Source organism: Perissodus microlepis, chromosome 15 (assembly GCF_051167445.1).
Source record: "Perissodus microlepis isolate ML-2025 ecotype Zambia chromosome 15, ASM5116744v1, whole genome shotgun sequence".
Classification (NCBI taxonomy): domain Eukaryota; kingdom Metazoa; phylum Chordata; class Actinopteri; order Cichliformes; family Cichlidae; genus Perissodus; species Perissodus microlepis.
This window is the reverse complement of record NC_140475.1, coordinates 37,644,407-37,667,888: the sequence shown is the minus strand read 5'-3', so window position 1 is coordinate 37,667,888 and position 23,482 is coordinate 37,644,407. Positions and strand designations below refer to the sequence as shown.

Below are 23,482 nucleotides of genomic sequence, written 5' to 3'. Positions count from 1 at the left end.
ACAGACTTTTAATTCATTTGAAAGCCTGATGCTTAACATTGTCCACCCCAGCTGTGAAACTCAGAAACCAGTCTTACTTGTTATCATCTATCGTCCACCTGGGCCTTACACAGAGTTTCTGTCTGATTTCTCAGACTTTATATCTAATTTAGTTCTGAGCTCAAATAAAATAATTATTGTGGGTGATTTTAACATCCATGTAGATGCTAAAAATGACAGCCTCAACATGGCATTTAGTCTGTTATTAGACTCAATTGGCTTCTCTCAAAATGTAAAAGAACCCACCCACCACTTTAATCACACTCTAGATCTTGTTTTAACATATGGCATAGAAACGGAACATTTAACAGTGTTTCCTGAAAACCCTCTCCTGTCTGATCATTTCCTGATAACATTTACATTTACAATAATTGATTACACAGCGGTGGAGAGTAGATTTTATCAAAGTAGATGTCTTTCTGAAAGCGCTGTAACTAAGTTTAAGAATATAATCCACCCACTGTTATCATCTTCAATGCCCTGTACCAACACAGAGCAGAGCAGCTATCTGAACGCTACCCCAACAGAGGTCGATTATCTTGTTAATAATTTCACCTCCTCACTACGTACGACTCTGGATACTGTAGCTCCAGTGAAAACTAAGGTCTCTAATCAGAAGTACCTGACTCCGTGGTATAATTCTCAAACACGTACCCTAAAGCAGATGACTCGTAATCTGGAGAGGAAATGGCGTGTCACAAATTTAGAGGATCATCATTTAGCCTGGAGAAATAGTTTGCTGCTTTATAAGAAAGCCCTCCGCAAAGCCAGAACATCTTACTATTCATCACTGATTGAAGAAAATAAGAACAACCCCAGGTTTCTCTTCAGCTCTGTAGCCAGGCTGACAAACAGTCAGAGCTCTGTTGAGCCAACCATCCCTTTAACGTTAACTAGTAATGACTTCATGAACTTCTTCACAAATAACATTTTTATCATTAGAGAAAAAATTACCAGTAATCATCCCACAGATGTAATATTATCTACAGCTACTCTTAGTACCATTGATGTTAAGTTAGACTCTTTTTCTCCAATTGATCTTTCTGAGTTAACTTCAATAATTACTTCCTCCAAACCATCAACGTGTCTTTTAGACCCCATTCCTACAAAACTGCTCAAAGAAGTCCTGCCATTAATTAATTCTTCGATCTTAAATATGATCAACCTATCTCTAATAATCGGCTATGTACCACAGGCCTTCAAGCTGGCTGTAGTTAAACCTTTACTCAAAAAGCCATCTCTAGACCCAGCAGTCTTAGCTAATTATAGGCCAATCTCCAACCTTCCTTTCATATCAAAAATCCTTGAAAGAGTAGTTGTCAAACAGCTAACAGATCATCTGCAGAGGAATGGTTTATTTGAAGAGTTTCAGTCAGGTTTCAGAGCTCATCACAGCACAGAAACAGCTTTAGTGAAGGTTACAAATGATCTTCTTATGGCCTCTGACAGTGGACTCATCTCTGTGCTTGTCCTGCTAGACCTCAGTGCAGCGTTCGATACTGTCGACCATAATATCCTATTAGAGCGATTAGAACATGCTGTAGGTATTACAGGTACTGCACTGCAGTGGTTTGTATCATATCTATCTAATAGACTCCAATTTGTGCATGTAAATGGAGAGTCCTCTTCACACACTGAGGTTAATTATGGATTTCCACAGGGTTCAGTGCTAGGACCAATTCTGTTTACATTATACATGCTTCCCTTAGGCAGCATCATTAGAAGACATAGCATACATTTTCACTGCTATGCAGATGACACCCAGCTCTATCTGTCCATGAAGCCAGATAACACACACCAATTAGTTAAACTGCAGGAATGTCTTAAAGACATAAAGACCTGGATGGCCGCTAACTTTCTGCTTCTTAATTCAGATAAAACTGAGGTTATTGTACTTGGCCCTGAAAATCTTAGAAATATGGTATCTAACCAGATTCATACTCTGGATGGCATTACCTTGGCCTCCAGTAACGCTGTGAGGAACCTTGGAGTCATTTTTGACCAGGACATGTCCTTCAACGCACATATTAAACAAATATGTAAGACTGCTTTCTTCCATTTGCGCAACATCTCTAAAATTAGAAATATCCTGTCTCAGAGTGACGCTGAAAAACTAGTTCATGCATTTATTACTTCCAGGCTGCACTACTGTAATTCATTATTATCAGGATGTCCAAAAAACTCACTGAAAAGCCTTCAGCTAATCCAAAATGCTGCAGCAAGAGTACTGACAGGGACTAGAAGGAGAGAGCATATTTCTCCTGTTTTGGCTTCCCTTCATTGGCTTCCTGTTAAGTCCAGAATTGAATTCAAAATCCTGCTCCTCACATACAAGGTCTTAAATAATCAGGCCCCATCTTATCTTAATGACCTTGTAGTACCATATCACCCTATTAGAGCACTTCGCTCTCGCTCTGCAGGCCTACTTGTTGTTCCTAGAGTATTTAAAAGTAGAATGGGAGGCAGAGCCTTCAGTTTTCAGGCCCCTCTTCTGTGGAACCAGCTTCCAGTTTGGATTCGGGAGACAGAAACTATCTCTACTTTTAAGATTAGGCTTAAAACTTTCCTTTTTGCTAAAGCATATAGTTAGGGCTGGACCAGGTGACCCTGAATCCTCCCTTAGTTATGCTGCAATAGACGTAGGCTGCCGGGGGATTCCCATGATGCATTGAGTTTTTCCTTTCCAGTCACCTTTCTCACTCACTATGTATTAATAGACCTCTCTGCATTGAATCATATCTGTTATTAACCTCTCTCTCTCTTCCACAGCATGTCTTTTATCCTGTCTTCCTTCTCTCACCCCAACCGGTCGCAGCAGATGGCCGCCCCTCCCTGAGCCTGGTTCTGCCGGAGGTTTCTTCCTGTTAAAAGGGAGTTTTTCCTTCCCACTGTCGCCAAAGTGCTTGCTCATAGGGGGTCATATGATTGTTGGGTTTCTCTCTGTATCTATGAAGCGCCTTGAGGCGACTTTTGTTGTGATTTGGCGCTATATAAATAAAATTGAATTGAATTGAATTGAATTACTTCAGAGGTGTGATGTTTTCAGGGTTTTTTTTTCTGCGCTGCAGAAAATTGTAAAACTATTGTGAACTTGGTGGATCTGTCCAGATCTTTGACTGGAAACTATTTCTATGAATGAGTGGTTCAAAAATGTGTAAGTGAAAAGCTGCCATATTTCAGGTCCCAAAGTCAAACGAACACTGAGGGATCACTGAGAGCTAAAAACGGTCTAACTTCTTTCATCTTTAATAAAATGATCAGTGTTGCTGCTTTACCAGGTTTAACAACTAAGTTTAACATCCAGGCATCCATGAAAACAGAGTTTATTCAATTTAACTGAGTTAGAGGTTAGCAGGAAGTTAGCTCGCTAGTTTCCACCTAAACATGATCATCATAATCAGTGTTACTAATTCATACACTGCTTTATCATCTAGACTTTTTGTCTCATCCAGCACCATGATCAGGTCCAGTTTTTATTTCATCTTTGATTTTTCAGCTGCTGTGCCTGAGCAGCCTCCCAGAGACCCTTTGTTGCAGTTAGTCTTCCTCCAGATGTCATGGTCCTGGGCCATGTTGGCCCAGTATTCTTAGTTTTCATGTATTTTTGTATTTTGTTCCTTATTTAGGCCATGCTTCCTGGGTTGCCCTGTTACGTTGTTCCTTATGTGTTTTCCCCTTGTGACTCTTACCCCCTGTGTGCCCCTCTGTGTATTTGAGCCCTCGTCTCTCCTTGTGTTTTATTCCATGTTTTCCCCAGCCCGTTATGTCTGTGTTCTCCCCGTGCTCTCTCTCCTCCTGTCTGAACCTCTGTGTACTTCCTGTTTTACTTTGACAGTCTCTCGTCAGTATGCGTCATGTTGTGTTCACTCCTGCCGCGTCTCGTTACGATTATCTGTGTCAGCTGTGTTCCCCGTGTGCTCCCACTTCTCTCGTTAACCCTCTGTGTATTTATGTGCATGTCTCCCTCAGTTCAGTGTCGCGTCGTCCATGTCTCCTCCCCAAACCTGTGTGTCTTTCTGTGTTCCCTCGGTCTTCTGTTAGCATTCCCAGTTTAGTTCTGTTTCTTTGTGAAGCCTGCAATAAAGCAATGATTTTGAGTTCAACTTTTCGTCTCCGTGAGTTTTGCGTTTGGGTCCTCTTCTGCCTCCACACAGCCAGTTCATGACACCAGAAGCCATCTGGCTGCTTGATCCAGCTCTGGCTGCTGCACCGGGAAAGAGCAGTGAGGAGGTGGATTGATAAATGAAATTCATAACAAAAATTCATAATGGACTTTTTCCATTTAGGAATAATAAGAATCAGCTTTGTCATGTGCGGTAATCCGATTACTTTTTTCAAGTAACGAGTAAAGTAAGGGATTACTATTGCAAAAATGGTAATTAGATTACCATTACTCTCCCGTAGGAACGCTGCGTTACTAAAACCGTGATTTTTTTTTGCGAGAATGTCTCATGACAGTGACATAAGCGAGTGCGACGTTTGTGACAACAGCTGTGTGCAGATCAACAATGGATAATATATCGAGTGCGGGAGAGAGTATGAGCGTGCAGCGTTTAAAGCGTGGAAGTACTGACCTTACTTTGAGTTTGATTCCATAAAAAGTGACAAAAACATTAGTGTCCGTTGTGCGTGGGAAGAAAACTTCTTTTTACAGCGAAAAAAAACCCCTAAACTTCCAAGCAAGCACCGAGTGCGCTACCACGTAATGGGAAATTCACAGAGAAACTCGCGGATTCTTCAACTGACCGCTGCGGCAAACCTGCACCAGGGTAAACCTCCGCCTATCCTACTCCTGCTTTACAGGTGAAAATAGAGCAAAAGGACCGCTAGTCTTTGACTTTATTTATTTTCTGCTGTGTTTTACTTGCATCTATTTGAAAGCGTGAGTGTAAACACAAAAAATATTTTATTTTATGTGCTGGAATGTGCAGAAAATAGGTTTAAATGTTAAACAATTTTCTTCCAGTCAGAGAATGTTGCATATAATTAAATTTTTGCTTGATGCATATAGTTAAAAGGTTAAAACTAATAAAACAAGTTTTAAAATGAGACTTTTCCATTTGATTACATTTTGTATGATGGATTATGTAGAAAAAGTAGGATTGGGCTGAAAGATCTATCGTCTTATCACCTATTCAGGTAGTAAATCGTGTTTTTAAAAAGTAACTAAGTAACTAAGTAATTAAATACTTTTGAAAATAAGTAATCAGTAAAGTAACGGGATTACTTTTTTTGGGAAGTAATCAGTAATTAGTTACTGATTACTTTTTTCAAGTAACTTGACCAACACTGGTTGTTTGTACATGAATCACAATGTGTTACTTCAGAGGTGTGATGTTTTCAGGGGTTTTTTTCTGCGCTGCAGAAAATTGTAAAACTACTGTGAACTTGGTGGATCTGTCCAGATCTTTGACTGGAAACTATTTCTATGAATGAGTGGTTCAAAAATGTGTAAGTGAAAAGCTGCCATATTTCAGGTCCCAAAGTCAAACGAACACTGAGGGATCACTGAGAGCTAAAAACGGTCTAACTTCTTTCATCTTTAATAAAATGATCAGTGTTGCTGCTTTACCAGGTTTAACAACTAAGTTTAACATCCAGGCATCCATGAAAACAGAGTTTATTCAATTTAACTGAGTTAGAGGTTAGCAGGAAGTTAGCTCGCTAGTTTCCACCTAAACATGATCATCATAATCAGTGTTACTAATTCATACACTGGTTTATCATCTAGACTTTTTGTCTCATCCAGCACCATGATCAGGTCCAGTTTTTATTTCATCTTTGATTTTTCAGCTGCTGTGCCTGAGCAGCCTCCCAGAGACCCTTTGTTGCAGTTAGTCTTCCTCCAGATGTCATGGTCCTGGGCCATGTTGGCCCAGTATTCTTAGTTTTCATGTATTTTTGTATTTTGTTCCTTATTTAGGCCATGCTTCCTGGGTTGCCCTGTTACGTTGTTCCTTATGTGTTTTCCCCTTGTGACTCTTACCCCCTGTGTGCCCCTCTGTGTATTTGAGCCCTCGTCTCTCCTTGTGTTTTATTCCATGTTTTCCCCAGCCCGTTATGTCTGTGTTCTCCCCGTGCTCTCTCTCCTCCTGTCTGAACCTCTGTGTACTTCCTGTTTTACTTTGACAGTCTCTCGTCAGTATGCGTCATGTTGTGTTCACTCCTGCCGCGTCTCGTTACGATTATCTGTGTCAGCTGTGTTCCCCGTGTGCTCCCACTTCCCTCGTTAACCCTCTGTGTATTTATGTGCATGTCTCCCTCAGTTCAGTGTCGCGTCGTCAATGTCTCCTCCCCGAACCTGTGTGTCTTTCTGTGTTCCCTCGGTCTTCTGTTAGCATTCCCAGTTTAGTTCTGTTTCTTTGTGAAGCCTGCAATAAAGCAGTGATTTTGAGTTCAGCTTTTCGTCTCTGTGAGTTTTGCGTTTGGGTCCTCTTCTGCCTCCACACAGCCAGTTCATGACACCAGAAGCCATCTGGCTGCTTGATCCAGCTCTGGCTGCTGCACCGGGAAAGAGCAGTGAGGAGGTGGATTGATAAATGAAATTCATAACAAAAATTCATAATGGACTTTTTCCATTTAGGAATAATAAGAATCAGCTTTGTCATGTGCGGTAATCCGATTACTTTTTTCAAGTAACGAGTAAAGTAAGGGATTACTATTGCAAAAATGGTAATTAGATTACCATTACTCTCCCGTAGGAACGCTGCGTTACTAAAACCGTGATTTTTTTTTGCGAGAATGTCTCATGACAGTGACATAAGCGAGTGCGACGTTTGTGACAACAGCTGTGTGCAGATCAACAATGGATAATATATCGAGTGCGGGAGAGAGTATGAGCGTGCAGCGTTTAAAGCGTGGAAGTACTGACCTTACTTTGAGTTTGATTCCATAAAAAGTGACAAAAACATTAGTGTCCGTTGTGCGTGGGAAGAAAACTTCTTTTTACAGCGAAAAAAAACCCCTAAACTTCCAAGCAAGCACCGAGTGCGCTACCACGTAATGGGAAATTCACAGAGAAACTCGCGGATTCTTCAACTGACCGCTGCGGCAAACCTGCACCAGGGTAAACCTCCGCCTATCCTACTCCTGCTTTACAGGTGAAAATAGAGCAAAAGGACCGCTAGTCTTTGACTTTATTTATTTTCTGCTGTGTTTTACTTGCATCTATTTGAAAGCGTGAGTGTAAACACAAAAAATATTTTATTTTATGTGCTGGAATGTGCAGAAAATAGGTTTAAATGTTAAACAATTTTCTTCCAGTCAGAGAATGTTGCATATAATTAAATTTTTGCTTGATGCATATAGTTAAAAGGTTAAAACTAATAAAACAAGTTTTAAAATGAGACTTTTCCATTTGATTACATTTTGTATGATGGATTATGTAGAAAAAGTAGGATTGGGCTGAAAGATCTATCACTTTATCACCTATTCAGGTAGTAAATCGTGTTTTTAAAAAGTAACTAAGTAACTAAGTAATTAAATACTTTTGAAAATAAGTAATCAGTAAAGTAACGGGATTACTTTTTTTGGGAAGTAATCAGTAATTAGTTACTGATTACTTTTTTCAAGTAACTTGACCAACACTGGTTGTTTGTACATGAATCACAATGTGTTACTTCAGAGGTGTGATGTTTTCAGGGGTTTTTTCTGCGCTGCAGAAAATTGTAAAACTACTGTGAACTTGGTGGATCTGTCCAGATCTTTGACTGGAAACTATTTCTATGAATGAGTGGTTCAAAAATGTGTAAGTGAAAAGCTGCCATATTTCAGGTCCCAAAGTCAAACGAACACTGAGGGATCACTGAGAGCTAAAAACGGTCTAACTTCTTTCATCTTTAATAAAATGATCAGTGTTGCTGCTTTACCAGGTTTAACAACTAAGTTTAACATCCAGGCATCCATGAAAACAGAGTTTATTCAATTTAACTGAGTTAGAGGTTAGCAGGAAGTTAGCTCGCTAGTTTCCACCTAAACATGATCATCATAATCAGTGTTACTAATTCATACACTGCTTTATCATCTAGACTTTTTGTCTCATCCAGCACCATGATCAGGTCCAGTTTTTATTTCATCTTTGATTTTTCAGCTGCTGTGCCTGAGCAGCCTCCCAGAGACCCTTTGTTGCAGTTAGTCTTCCTCCAGAAGCCATCTGGCTGCTTGATCCAGCTCTGGCTGCTGCACCGGGAAAGAGCAGTGAGGAGGTGGATTGATAAATGAAATTCATAACAAAAATTCATAATGGACTTTTTCCATTTAGGAATAATAAGAATCAGCTTTCTTTTTAATTGCTATTAACTGACAGTCAGATAACCAGCTTTTAAAAACATATTCATAAACACTTTGCAGTCAACAAAATTTGCACAGAGGTTATAGATGAAATAAAAGTATCACGTGTTTTCTAGGTGTGTTTATAACTCTGTTATTGTACATATTCTGTGTTATACATCATAATCATTCCAGTCTTTTTTTTTTTTTTTTTACTGTTTTAATCTTTATAAAACGGTTATTTATTTATTTATTTTTGTGATTTCTGCTGCCCTATTGGTCTGGTCTCTCTTGAAAGTCTGAGAATGTGATATTCATAATAAAAGGATTTAAAAGTTTACTGCCAAAAAATGATTGCACTTCATAACAGAAATGTGCTAACTGGCTTGAAATAGATCGAAACTGTTATGAGATTGCTTCAGGGAGCAGACATGACACCGTCTTTTAGGTTTCGCCATCACTTTGTATTATGCGCACAACACCACCCTCCTCTGGCTTCCACATGAACTGCACCTTAAACATCAACTGTTTACAAATGTCATGACACAAACAAACGTTTCAATACCGTAAATCACTTTTTGGACTGCGATCACTTTTTGGCACAACATCGGCTCTGATAACATTTAAAGCATTGAAAAACTATTCTTTAATGCTAAAAATCCATTATCAATTGTAGTTATTTATTTATTAATTTAAATTTCAGATATCGATCTTCATTTTTGTAAACTGGTGAATTAATGATTTTTTAAAGAATTAAAACGACAAAGTTTGGCAATATATTTTTTTTTAAAAAGGATGAATAAAACAGTAAAATAAAATGAGAAATATATATATTTTTTAAAAACTATGATAATTAGACGAACTTTATTTTAAATATATACAATTGATTTTCGGTGACACTGGGTGTCATGGTGATGATGACGTGTTTGAGTGCAGGTATAAAAGCAGGAGGCAAAATGGGAATTCGGGTTTCACGTTTGAGCGCAAACAGGAGCTTTTTCCCACTAGTGCTGTGAAAACTCGGATTTTTCAAACTACAGCTAACGTTTGAAAATCTTCAAGAAGGATTTGCAAAATGACTTCAAACTTCAGTCGCGAGATGCACCTGATCTCCCTTTTCATTGAGGAGGTGATAGATCAACGCTATGGTGAGTACAGCAGGCTAATATGTCAGAGTGCTAGCAAACAAATACAACTTAGATTTTTGTCTTTTATTGTTTGGAAGTAGGACTTCATGAGTGTTAACATTTAGGATGAGATGTTTCATACTTGAGTAACATCAATTTTAACGTGTGCCAGTACACTATAAAGATGGCGCCATGTTTTTTTTAAATTGCTAACGACTTAAGGCGTTGGAGGACGCTGACGTCAGCGCGCGGGCCGTTTTTGCATGTAGAGGGTTTGAGTTGACATGTTTGGGCTGCTGGCGCTGAGTTATACGTGAAAGTTTCATAGATTGTGAATGTGTAAAGCTGGAGAATGGAGTTTTAAAAGTTCACAGAGTCGCTGGATGAGTTTGAGATTGAAACAGTGTGTGCCTGCAATAAGGAGGTGGGAGGTTTCTCACCTAAATGTAGCTGCTTTATTCTCAAAATATCGATGCTCAACTAATATGAAGATATTACTCCTTAATGTGAATGCGTATTAAAACCTCAGTGAAAGTCCATGCAGCCTTACACAACATGAAAACTTTTACCAGGTGAAAAATGTGAAGGCTTTCATAAACAATGAGTTCTGCTGGGAGCTTCTTACTGTTTGTGTGTGGAAGAGCTTATGATGATGTAAAGCCATGTCTGGACAATTTAAATTCAGGCTTTAATTTGTGTGATCACATGATTAACGTAGACGCACGCTTTGCTTTCTCGTAGCTGATCTGGTGAGTCCAGTCACTGCACCTCAGATGGTCGTCATTAACTTGAGGAACCGTGAACTGAACAGGAGCCATCTGGACTCCATGCCCCCCCTGGTCCTCACTCTTTACCATAACCTGGTGACTGGGTCCAAGGACTTTCCTGACATACCTTTTAAAGGATGGTCCTACCGGGACCAGGTGACGACACCATTTGTCGATGTGAGGCAGAGCCAGAGAGAGAACACCACTCCTTCTCCTCCTACAGACTCACCAGCTGGCATGATGCTGCCGCCTGCGGGCTCCAGCTCTCATCCACGCTTCCTGACTCCAGTTCTTCCAGAGAAAGCAGATCTTGCTGTGCTGAAGGCAGATCGGAGGAACTGTGTCCGCACCCTGACTGTCGACGGCCTCCCCATCACAAGAGTCATCTCCACTGTTTACCGAACAGAGGACACTGAGATGAAGAACCGCTGGAGAGTAACAGACTACAGCGCGGACGGCAGAGTTCTCACTTCGGTGCTCTGCCGTGTTCTAAATATGTCGGCAAAGCGTGCTAAGAGGAAGGCGGAGGAAGAGAGCAGCATCCGGAGCCCGACTCAAGCAAGGAAGCGCTTGAGATTATAATATACAGTGAAGCATGTCGAACGTCAGCAAGCCTGAACAAAGTGGTAAGTAGTAAATAGTGCTTAAGGTTGTTTCTAAAATAATGTCCTAAAATATTTGAAAATCGTCGAGGTTTTAACTTTTATTCTTTCTTTTCTGCCTCTTGTTTCTAAAAGTCAGGAAAAAGAGTCACGCTGCGAAGAAACACCACACAGAAGATTTTCCCTCAGTAAAATGGTAAATATATTCATCTTGTTATGACGTTTGCTCACAATAACCAGGAGTGTTTCTGAAGTGATTCACTCTCATTTGGTGTTATTTGATCCAAAGACAACTGAGGGTCTTCAGAGCAGCGTGAACGGCCGTCACCTGAGAGCAAGACAGTCCTGGCGCCTTTGTGGTTCCCTCCAGGTACTCCAGCTTCATCCCACAGTCCAGAGAGATGCAGTTAGGTTGAATGTGAGTGTGAATGGTTGTCTGTTTCTCTGTGTTAGACTGACCTGTCCAGGTTGTACCCCCGCCTCTGGCCCCATAACAGCTGGGATGGCTCCAATCTTGAATTGGTGAAGCAGAAGAAATGGATGGAAGGATGATCCAAAGAGAAACATTGAAGGCCCTCTCACAAAAAAAGATAAGAACTCATTTTACACATTGTTGAAACATCCTGAAAGTTATTTGTTGTGTTTAGAAACTTGTTGAACTGTCATTAGAGTTTGTTTCGACTTGTTGTTCATTTCTTATTCGGTTCAGCTGTGTTTCTATGTGTCCTTAGTTCCCATAATCAGCCTCCTGTGTGTAAATATTGTGTCAGTCTCCCTTTGTCCCTTGTCAGAGTGTTAGTCTCCGTCCCCTCGTGTTTCCTTGCCTCAGTAGTTCTGTTTCCTACAGTTTTCCCCCAGTATAGGTTTTGGTTAGACTTTTTCAGTTCCCTTTGTCAGTCTTTGTATTTGGTATTTCCTCATCAGTCTCATCACTTTCCTCTCCAGAAAGAAAACAATAAAAAGACCTGAAGAGACGTCTATGCAAACGCTCTCATTGTGAAAGATAAGTATACATCCAACTAATCTGTGACTCTGTCACAGCTCTGATCAGCAATTCTTTCAGGTTTGTCTGTTTTGATGATGTTATTAATTATTATCCTTTATCCAGGATTTTCTCCTCCTTGAATCGCTACCTTATCGTGGTGGAGGGGTTTGTGTGTCCCAGGGATCCCAGGGGCTATGTTGTCTGGGGGCTTTTGCCCCCTGGTAGGGTCTCCCATGGCAAATTGGTCCTGGGTGAGGGACCAGACAAAGAGCGATTCAGAAGACCCTTATGAAAAGAATATCGAGGGAACAGTTTACCCTGCCCGGGATAGGGTTACCGGGGCCCCGCCCTGGAGCCAGGCCCAGGGAGGGTGCCCGAGGGCGAGCGTCTGGTGGCCGGGCCTTAGTCCATGGGGCCCGGCCGGGCACAGCCCGAAGAGGAGACATGGGCCCATCCTCCCGCAGGCCCACCACCCGCACGGGGTGGTGGGCCTGTCAAGTCACAGACTTGTCACAGACTTGACGGGGTGTCAGGAAAAAGAGCCAAGATGAGAAGAAACACCACACAGAAGATTTTCCCTCAGTAAAATGGTAAATATATTCATCTTGTTATGACGTTTGCTCACAATAACCAGGAGTGTTCACGTTGTTCTGAAGTGATTCACTCTCATTTGGTGTTATTTGGTGTTTGTCTTTGAAAGGAGAGGAGCAGTAACGACACTGGGAGACAAACAACAGGATGATCCAAAGACAACTGAGAGTGTTCAGAGCAGCGTGAACGGCCGTCACCTGAGAGCAAGACAGTCCTCGGGCCTTTGTGGTTCCCTCCAGGTACTCCAGCTTCATCCCACAGTCCAGAGAGATGCAGTTAGGTTGAATGTGAGTGTGAATGGTTGTCTGTTTCTCTGTGTTAGACTGACCTGTCCAGGTTGTACCCCCGCCTCTGGCCCCATAACAGCTGGGATGGCTCCAATCTTGAATTGGATAAGCTGAAGAAATGGATGGAAGGATGATCCAAAGAGAAACATCAAAGGCCCTCTCACCAGCTTTCATTTATTAAATTTGTCTTTACTGAACGATTTCTGGTGTGTACTTGCGTTGATACTCAGACAACAGCTCGTCTTTCTGTTTGTGCTGGAAGATTCAGGCAAACACATATTACATATATAGATTGTTATATGACACAGTTTCACATTTAGTGCTATATGATAATGATAAGGTCCAGTTTAATAGTATTGCTAGTGTCTAATGAAATGAACACGTGATTTTCAGATCCAGCAAAGTGAATATTTTTCACTGTGGATAAATTACATGGAAACGTTTAATGAGTCATCAGCTATTTCACTACAAAGATGATGTGATTAAAGGTTCTCATACATGCAGGTCAGAAGTTTTGCTCCATCCTGGATGTTAAATGCTGATCAATGTTTACACATATCTGCACATTTCTAACAGCTCATTTCACAGGTCATCAGTCTCCTGACTGCATATGCAGAGTTTTATCATCACGTGTTCATGGCAGACAAACATAATTATGAATTCTTGTTTTAGTTCCATTCAGTCACTCAACATCAGGTGTCTGCTTGTCCTGAGCTGTGAGAACTACAGTGAGTTGCTTTCCTCTTTAGCTTAGTATTAATAAACCAGGTCGTAGGTGGGCACCTGCATCAAGGAGTCAAGAAGCATATTTTATTGTTTAATGGTGAAAACAATGGATTCTTGTTCATTTCTTTAATGGAAAGACTGAAAGTGCGGCCTGGTGTTGACTTACACTTATTCAAAGTGATGAAGTACCAACAGATACTAAAAGTCACAGCCTGAAACACGTCAACTGCTTTATTATTTCTAGTTATAAATAAACTGTCAGTTTATGGCCCCTGTGGCTCGATCAGGCCCCTTCCGGGATGTGGAGATATTTATTATTTACTATAACTTGTGCTTATGTTGGTTTTTGCTGTGGTTTCGCTACTGTGTTTTTCTCTTTTTGCTTGTTTTTATTTTTCCAGCAGGTGATCAAACAGATTTTTAGTGTCTTCTCTCTCTTCTCCTATTTTTTTTGCTTTCCATCTCCTTCTGTTGAGCATCTTCCCAACTTCTCTTTTCTTCATCTTCCTCTTTCCCATCCCCCAGTCCTGTCCGTTCTGATTGTAATCATTTCAAAGAAAAGAAAGAAATAATAAAGAGCTAATACACTTTGACAATCAAGTGGACCAGTGTGGCAAAAGCTGTAATGATCCATTTGGGAAAATAAATCTGTTGGACTGGTAAACTAATATACGATAATAATACGGTATGAAAAATGGCAAACATGAGAATTCTGTGTGTTTTCCTTCTTATCTGCAGACTAACAGTCCACAGGTTTGGTGCTCAGACTCTGATTTGTTCCCTGGAGATGGAGGAGAGAGAGCACAGAGGACAGCAAGGTGGAGGAGTGAAGGAGAAGGTGGTGCAGCTCAGTGTCCAATCAGGAGTGAGCATCTCTATATATGTATATAGAATATATATATTTCAAGTTTTTGTTTTGAGTTTTTGTTGTTTTTTATTTTTTAAAGCAAACACTAAAACTGTCACCCACACCTCTGAAGATAAAGATAACTAATCATAAATAAAGGGAATATTATGATGATGAGGACACTATCAGAGGTAGTTCAGGGAACTGTTATACTTCAGATACCAGAAAAATCGTTTTCTTTTCTTGTTTTTTTGGCTTGACTTCATGGTAGGCAAAATGAAGAAGAGTGCTTGATTGCGCCTAAGTAAGTAAAAGCTGCATGGCAAAACAACACACACCTTCACTGCAGATGCATGCACAGAAACCAGTATTTTTTGTACCTTAAATATTAAGTAGTGTGTGTACAGTAGTCAATATAATGGGATGTGTCCTAAAGCAGCGAAAGAAGAACTGACTTCTTACAGCAATTTGCAATATTTAGGATTTTATTGAACACTTTTACCTTTCAACATTTGTAACATTAGTGAGTAATGAAGCATTGCAGAATAAATAAAATAAAACTCTAAAAGTCCGTTATTACACTCTTAAATCCTACTACTTATTCCTGCGTCTTTTGTGATCTTACAAAGCTTCAAATGACGCGTCGACTATTAAATTAGTCATCGACGATTTTGATAGTCACCGTAATCGTGACTCCTCGTGAACAAATATAGACACACTAATATTTCACCAGTGTTGTAACATCACATGTCGTTAGCATGGGTAAGAGAACGAAATCAATACCTCAGATGGAAGCACCTTGACTGGGTTACTTCAACATCACTGGGTGACATGTCACTTTGATGCACCGACAGTGGAATTATAGTTCAGGTGACCTGCATGCCTTTGCACTCTAAAGACACTAGAGCACCTAAAGGACGCATGGAAACATCAAGTGATACACAGATAAGACTGTTGCACAGAAATATGCAGTATCTGCACACTGTAACATGTTTAGTTGCTTTACTCAAGAGCCTGACTTCAGATGAATGACTCTGACAATCTAATTTTTCTTGCAGATTGAATGCACCTTCTGTGGGAAGTGGTACCACACAGTGTGTGTGGACTTCCCCTCTGCAGAAGGCGACTACAAATGTTGTGGTTGCTAAATAAACAGAAAAAATTGATCCCTGTTGTCTTTGCTTACTGATTGTTTTTAGTGTTGACAATCCACATTGCTGGGATTGCATCTTTCAACATGTTTGTGGGTAGATCTGGATGTACCAGGGGTAAGTGTAGCCACTCAGCCTCTACTCAATGTGATCATAGCAGCAGGTGCAGATGTGTCACAAGTTAATCTAGTAGTAGGCTATGGTATTTGGCCACAGGTGGCAGCAGTGGACTGACCTCCATTGGAGACTGCTCCAGCTGCTATGTGATAGTGTATCTGCTACAAATTGAAGATCATATGGAAGTTTTGGAAATTAACCCTTGTATTATGTTGACAAACAAAAAGGTGACATTGATTTTGTTGCGGGTCATTTTGACCCGTACTGTGTAAATCCACTCAGAATTGTCAAGAAACTGCAATAAAACAATAGCAACTTTATTTTCCATCAGATAAACATGTAGAACACAGACATACAACAGTTAGACTTTCCATAACTATTTTAGGAACCATTTGGTAAAGGTTTTTCGTTCTTATACACACACACACACACATTTCTTTTGAACTTGCCCAACGTTCTCAGTTTTTCAATGCTCAACATTTTCGATTTTGTCCACGTGATGGACAGAATGTAACTGTGTGCTTTCTGCAGGTGTACTTCTTGCATTTCTCACACAAAATGCTTGTTTTAAAACAGGAATCTTCCTAACTAAGATTTAAAACAAAAGATTTCTACGTCCCCTCCAGTCTCAAAAACAGATGACAAACCAATCGACACACCTGAGTCACTGACTTTCTTAAATCCACTCACTCTCACTGGCTCTGTTCATTACTAATCACTGTGTAACTGCTGTGAATTCACAGTAACTGCCATCTCCTTACAAATGTTCATTAGATTAACCACACTTATACAGACTTGTATATAACTACCAACTCTCCAGCCATGTTGATGGATTGCCTATATTGGCTGGAAATATTCATTTCCAGAGAAAAGACACAGATAGACTCTGCTTACAGGATGTGATGTGACAACACTAATGAAATATTGATGTGTTATATTTGTCCAAGGCGTATTTCATTGTTATGGGAAAAGAGAATATTAAAATCATGATGACCAATTGGAGTGGTGATTTCTATGACTTTGTATATATAATTTGGAATGTTGTACAAATGTAGGCCAATAAGAAATATATGATATCATTTCATTCTTTTCAAAGGTTTATTTGCATGACGCACAGACAGACACAATTGAAAGGTACAAATGTGTTGTGCATGAAACGAATTCAAACGTGCTGCAGATGTGTGTCACAAGTTGATCTGGCTGTAGGCTGTGGCACTTGGCCAGAGGTGGCGCTGGTTGACTCAAGTCCATGTTAGTGCACAAAGTAAACTGCTCGCTTTAGTTGTGAAGCAAAAACGCTGAAACCGGAGAAATAAAACGTGCGAGGGGAACGATAACGACGACAAGAGTCTCCCGATCGTTTACTCTTGCTGTCCTGTGAACAACATCGGCGTGGTGTTAATTGTTTGCTGTTTTCGCGATCGCATCGCGCATGAGGATATCACCAGGTAAACTCGCCACATTTTTAAACATTTTGTTGTTCAACAGCATCAAGACTGACGGAGTGTGTTTGAGATAACCTCACAAGTGTCACAGATGACACATTTGGCGTTTTTTTTGCTGGCTTGTCGGTAGCAGCTCCTGAAACGCAAGACTGCCACACATCTGTTCGACCAACGCCAGTTGATCTAAACGCCAGTAGATCTGGAACACCGGCGCACTCGTGCGTCTGAGGAGACGCGGACTGCGAACTGCTCTTCCTGGGATCTTCCTTTCCAATGTACGCTCACTCAGGAATAAGATAGACGAGCTGGCCCTGATGAGAAGCATGAACAGAGACTTTGCCTCCTCCTGTGTCTTATGTTTTACGGAGTCGTGGCTCTGTGAGGACATCCCGGACAGCGCGCTCAAGCTGGAGGGCTTTCATCTGCTGTGCGCGGACCGGCAGGCCTCTCTCTCTGGTAAGACCAAAGGTGGAGGTGTCTGCTTCTACATTAATAGTGGCTGGTGCACAGATGTAACAGTGATTGCTCAGCACTGCTCTTCCTCTCTGGAATACCTTTTTATTCACTGCAAACCGTTTTATTCTCCGCGGGAGTTTGCTTCATTCATCCTGGCCGCTGTTTACATCCCGCCAGATGCGGATGCGCAGGCAGCTCAGTGCGCACTCGCGGAGCAGATACTGCACATGGAGCGGACATTCCCGGACTCTCTCATCATTGCTCTTGGGGACTTTAACAAAGCCAATCTGAGCCATGAGCTTCCCAAATACAAGCAGTATATTAAATGCCCGAGCAGAGAGGAGAGGACATTAGACCACTGTTACAGCACGATCAGCGGGGCCTATCGTGCGGTGCCCCGCGCTTCACTCGGACTTTCTGACCACGTCATGATCCACCTAATCCCCGCGTACAGACAGAGGCTGAAGCTCTCCAAACCTGTCGTGAGGACCAAAAAACTGTGGAGCAACGAGGCTGTGGAGGAGCTTCGCACGTGTTTGGAGTCTACAGACTGGGACACAATGAAGGCTGCTTCTAACAGCTTGGACGAGTTTACGGACACTGTCACCTCCTATATCCACTTCTGTGAGGACAGCATTGTGCCATCACGCACCAGGGTGAGTTATAACAATGACAAACCCTGGTTTACTCCTAAACTCAAAAAGCTGTGGCTGGAAAAGAGAAAGGCGTTCAGAAGCGGAGACAGGGACTGCTACAGAGAGGCCAAGTACAGGTTCACTAAAGAAGTGGACATTGCTAAACACCAGCACTCTGAGAAGATGCAGCAGCAGATCTCAGAGAATGACTCGGCCTCTGTGTGGAAAGGTTTTAGGAATATCACCAACTACAAGCCTAAAACCCCCCACTCCACTGATGACTTGCTCTTGGCCAACACCCTTAACGACTTTTACTGCCGTTTTGACGAGCCATCAGGCAGCCTTCACACCTCCAACGGCCCCAACAATAGAGACACTTTGGACACTCATTCCCCCACCTCTCCCCCCTCCATAGAGCCATCACCACCTTCAAACACTTCACCTACAACACCCCCCTCCTCACCCCACACAAAAGAGGATTTCACACCACCTCCTCCCACCACAACTCTTCATATTCATGAAGCAGGTGTGAGGAAGCAGTTTAAGAGTCTGAATGCTCGAAAAGCTCCCGGCCCAGACGGTGTGTCTCCTGCCACCCTCAGACACTGTGCAAACGAGCTGGCCCCAGTGTTTTCTGGCATTTTCAACTCCTCACTGCAGGCATGTCATGTGCCTGCCTGCTTCAAGTCCTCTACCATAATCCCTGTCCCCAAGAAACCTAGGATCACTGGGCTAAATGACTACAGACCTGTGGCTCTGACACCTGTGGTCATGAAGTCATTTGAGCGCCTGGTTCTCTCCTATCTCAAGACCCTCACGGCCCCCCTCCTGGACCCCCTGCAGTTTGCATACAGAGCCAACAGGTCTGTAGATGACGCCATCAACATGGCTCTACACTTCATCCTGCAGCATCTGGACTCCCCAGGAACCTACGCCAGGATCCTGTTTGTGGACTTCAGCTCTGCGTTCAACACCATCCTTCCAGACCATCTCCAAGGCAAGCTTTCCCAGATGAATGTGCCTGATCCCATCTGCCGGTGGATCACTGACTTCCTGACGGACAGGAAGCAGCATGTGAGGCTGGGAAAGAATGTCTCGGACTCCCGGACCATCAGCACCGGCTCCCCTCAGGGCTGTGTTCTTTCTCCTCTGCTCTTCTCCCTGTATACCAACTGCTGCACCTCCACCCACCAGTCTGTCAAGCTAATCAAGTTTGCAGATGACACCACCGTTATTGGACTCATCTCGGACGGGGATGAGTCTGCCTACAGGAGGGAGGTTGAACGTCTGGTGTCCTGGTGCAGCCACAACAACCTGGTGCTGAATGCCCAGAAGACAGTGGAGATTATTGTGGACTTCAGGAAGCACACAGCTCCACTCCCCCCCATCATCCTGACTGACACCCCCATCACCTCTGTGGACTCATTCCGCTTCCTGGGTACCACCATCACCCAGGACCTGAAGTGGGAGCCCACCATCACCTCCGTCATTAAGAAAGCCCAGCAGAGGATGTACTTCCTGAGGCAGCTGAAGAAATTCAACCTGCCAACACGGACGATGATGCAATTCTACACTGCAATCATCGAGTCCATCCTCACCTCCTCCATCACCGTGTGGTACGCTGGAGCCTCTATCAGGGACAAACAGAGACTGCAGCGTGTTGTGCGCTCTGCTGAGAAGGTGATTGGCTGCAGACTCCCATCTCTGCAGGACCTGTACACCTCCAGGACACTGGGGCGTGCAGCTCGGATCTCAGCTGACCCTTCTCACCCTGGACACAGTCTGTTTGACCTGCTCCCCTCAGGCAGGAGGCTCCGGTCCATTCGCACCAGAACCTCTCGCCATAAGAACAGTTTCTTCCCCTCTGCTGTTGGACACATGAACAATAACCATATGACTGTTCCCACCACTAACACATGACCCTACGCTGTGTTCACTGCATCATTCCATGTTTGGCACTGATCACCACCTGCACTCATGTATATATCATGTATATATCTATCTACTTAGCACTTTTAATTCTTATTCTTATTTTTATTTTCATGTCTATTTAAGCGTAATTTATGACAGTATGTTTGCACTGAAGCACCGCAGCAATTTCCTAATGTTGTAAACCTGCTCAACATTTGGCAATAAAACCCTTTCTGATTCTGATTCTGATTCTGAAAAGAAAAGAGACAGAGATGTGTGTTTTCTGTTAATACCATAATTGCAGTCATCTTAAACAAACATGACATTTCTTTGGCACGATTGCTTTTTCACTGATTTGAAACTTTAATGTGTGGTACAACAATTCTTCTAGTTAAATAATTCTACAAGAATTATGTGTTTTCCCCTTGTGACTCTTACCCCCTGTGTGCCCCTCTGTGTATTTGAGCCCTTGTCTCTCCTTGTGTTTTATTCCATGTTTTCCCCAGCCCGTTATTCTACAAGAATTATTTAACAGAGGATAGAAAAAAAATACATTGTGTCAAGTTCCCTGATTAAATGGGCTGTCTGTGTAAAAAGCATAAATGGCTGTTTGTCTTGGTGTATTGGTCTTTTGCCAGCATGGCAAACTAGATCAATCTGCTGGGACATCTGATTTTAGGACAATCACTTGCTTTTCCAAAGGACACTGACAACCAGACATTAGATGCCACAGCCCTGGCCCACGGTATCCCCCCCCCTCCCCCCCATGCATGCGGTGGGCCTTCTGTAGAAAGAGAGCAGCTTAATGAAGGTGACAAGGTGAAAATAGGATGATTGATGTGCCGGTGCTGTGAGGGCATGTATAACACCACCTACCCAAGTGTTGAATATAAGGAGGCTTTGAAGAATCTACAATAATTGTGTGTTGTTTGTACATGAATCACAATGTGTTACTCGGTTACTTGGTGTTCGCTCGCTCTGCGGTAGAGTATCACTTCCTGTTCCTGCTCAAACACAGTGGTGTTTCTGAGTAGCTTATTTGCTTAGCAATTTAATTAACAACTTTTAAATACATTCTTCTTTCATAGTATAATCTTCACGTGCTTCATCCGAAGCACACTTTCTGTGTACTCACTACCTAATTTATAGCCAAAGTATTCACTCACTGTCTCTGTACTGTTTCGCTAGCTTAGCTTAGCTCGTAGCCGACTCGTTAGCACCATGGCTACTTCACCTGTCCCTCCTGCACTTTCTTGCTCATTGTGTCAGATGTTTAGTTACTCCTCGGCCTCCTTTAGCAGTAATGATATCTGTAACAAATGTAGCATATTTGCAGCTCTGGAGGCCAGGATTACTGAATTGGAGACTCGGCTTCGCACCCTTCATTCACCCGTAGCTAGCCAGGCCCCTGTAGCTGGTGCAGCCGAAGATAGCGTAGGCCCCGCTAGCTGTTCCCCGGCAGACCCCAAGCAGCTGGGGAAAGAGGGCGGCTGGGTCACGGTGAGGAGGAAGCATAGTCCTAAACAGAAGCCCCAGGTACACCACCAACCCGTTCATGTGTCTAACCGTTTTTCCCCACTCGGTGACACACCCGCCGGGGGTCAAACTCTGGTAATTGGTGATTCTGTTCTCAGACATGTGAAGCTGGAGACACCGGCAACCATAGTCAATTGTCTTCCAGGGGCCAGAGCAGGCGACATTGAAGGAAATTTAAAACTGCTGGCTAAGGGTAAACGTAAATTCAGTAAAATCATAATTCACGTCGGCAGTAATGACACCCGGTTACGCCAATCGGAGGTCACTAAAATCAATATTGAATCGATGTGCAACTTTGCTAAAACAATGTCGGACTCTGTAGTTTTCTCTGGTCCCCTCCCCAATCAGACCAGGAGTGACATGTTTAGCCGCATGTTCTCCTTAAATTGCTGGCTGTCTGAGTGGTGTCCCAGAAACGATGTGGGCTTCATAGATAATTGGCAAACCTTCTGGAGGAAACCTGGTCTTGTTAGGAGAGACGGCATCCATCCCACTTTGGATGGAGCAGCTCTCATTTCTAGAAATATGGACAAATTTATTAAACCCCCCAAAATATGACTATCCAGAGTTGGGACCAGGAAGCAGAGTTGCAGTCTTACACGCCTCTCTGCAGCTTCTCTCCTCCTGCTACCCCCCCAAAAACCCATCTCCATAGAGACTGTGTCAGCTTCCAAAAAGACAAAAAACAAACTAAAAACCAGCAACAAACAACTTAAACATAAACAATTACAAAGAAAGAACAGTACAGTATCCACATCTGAACCAAAGAGTAAAACAGTGAAATGTGGATTATTAAATATTAGGTCTCTCTCCTCCAAGTCTCTGTTAGTACATGACTTAATAATTGATCAACAAATTGATTTACTCTGCCTTACAGAAACCTGGTTGCAGCAGGATGATTATGTTAGTTTAAATGAATCAACACCCCCGAGTCATTCTAACTACCAGAAACCTCGAAGCACAGGCCGAGGGGGCAGTGTGGCAGCAATTTTTCACACCAGCCTATTAATTAATGAAAGACCAAGACAGACTTTTAATTCATTTGAAAGCCTGATGCTTAACATTGTCCACCCCAGCTGTGAAACTCAGAAACCAGTCTTACTTGTTATCATCTATCGTCCACCTGGGCCTTACACAGAGTTTCTGTCTGATTTCTCAGACTTTATATCTAATTTAGTTCTGAGCTCAAATAAAATAATTATTGTGGGTGATTTTAACATCCATGTAGATGCTAAAAATGACAGCCTCAACATGGCATTTAGTCTGTTATTAGACTCAATTGGCTTCTCTCAAAATGTAAAAGAACCCACCCACCACTTTAATCACACTCTAGATCTTGTTTTAACATATGGCATAGAAACGGAACATTTAACAGTGTTTCCTGAAAACCCTCTCCTGTCTGATCATTTCCTGATAACATTTACATTTACAATAATTGATTACACAGCGGTGGAGAGTAGATTTTATCAAAGTAGATGTCTTTCTGAAAGCGCTGTAACTAAGTTTAAGAATATAATCCACCCACTGTTATCATCTTCAATGCCCTGTACCAACACAGAGCAGAGCAGCTATCTGAACGCTACCCCAACAGAGGTCGATTATCTTGTTAATAATTTCACCTCCTCACTACGTACGACTCTGGATACTGTAGCTCCAGTGAAAACTAAGGTCTCTAATCAGAAGTACCTGACTCCGTGGTATAATTCTCAAACACGTACCCTAAAGCAGATGACTCGTAATCTGGAGAGGAAATGGCGTGTCACAAATTTAGAGGATCATCATTTAGCCTGGAGAAATAGTTTGCTGCTTTATAAGAAAGCCCTCCGCAAAGCCAGAACATCTTACTATTCATCACTGATTGAAGAAAATAAGAACAACCCCAGGTTTCTCTTCAGCACTGTAGCCAGGCTGACAAACAGTCAGAGCTCTGTTGAGCCAACCATCCCTTTAACGTTAACTAGTAATGACTTCATGAACTTCTTCACAAATAAC

General features: G+C 42.2%; 1 protein-coding gene across 1 annotated transcript in view; it reads left to right on the top strand.

Moving 5' to 3' along the window:
• The window catches only part of LOC146372647 (uncharacterized), a 52,313-nt gene that overhangs the window by 13,297 nt on the left and 15,534 nt on the right, over positions 1-23,482 (top strand). The window contains exons 7-10 of the mRNA XM_084952575.1: positions 11,749-12,378; positions 12,489-12,618; positions 12,702-12,872; positions 14,131-14,257. The gene's annotated coding sequence lies outside the window, so the exon portion shown is untranslated. The remainder of the gene's footprint in view (positions 1-11,748; positions 12,379-12,488; positions 12,619-12,701; positions 12,873-14,130; positions 14,258-23,482) is intronic.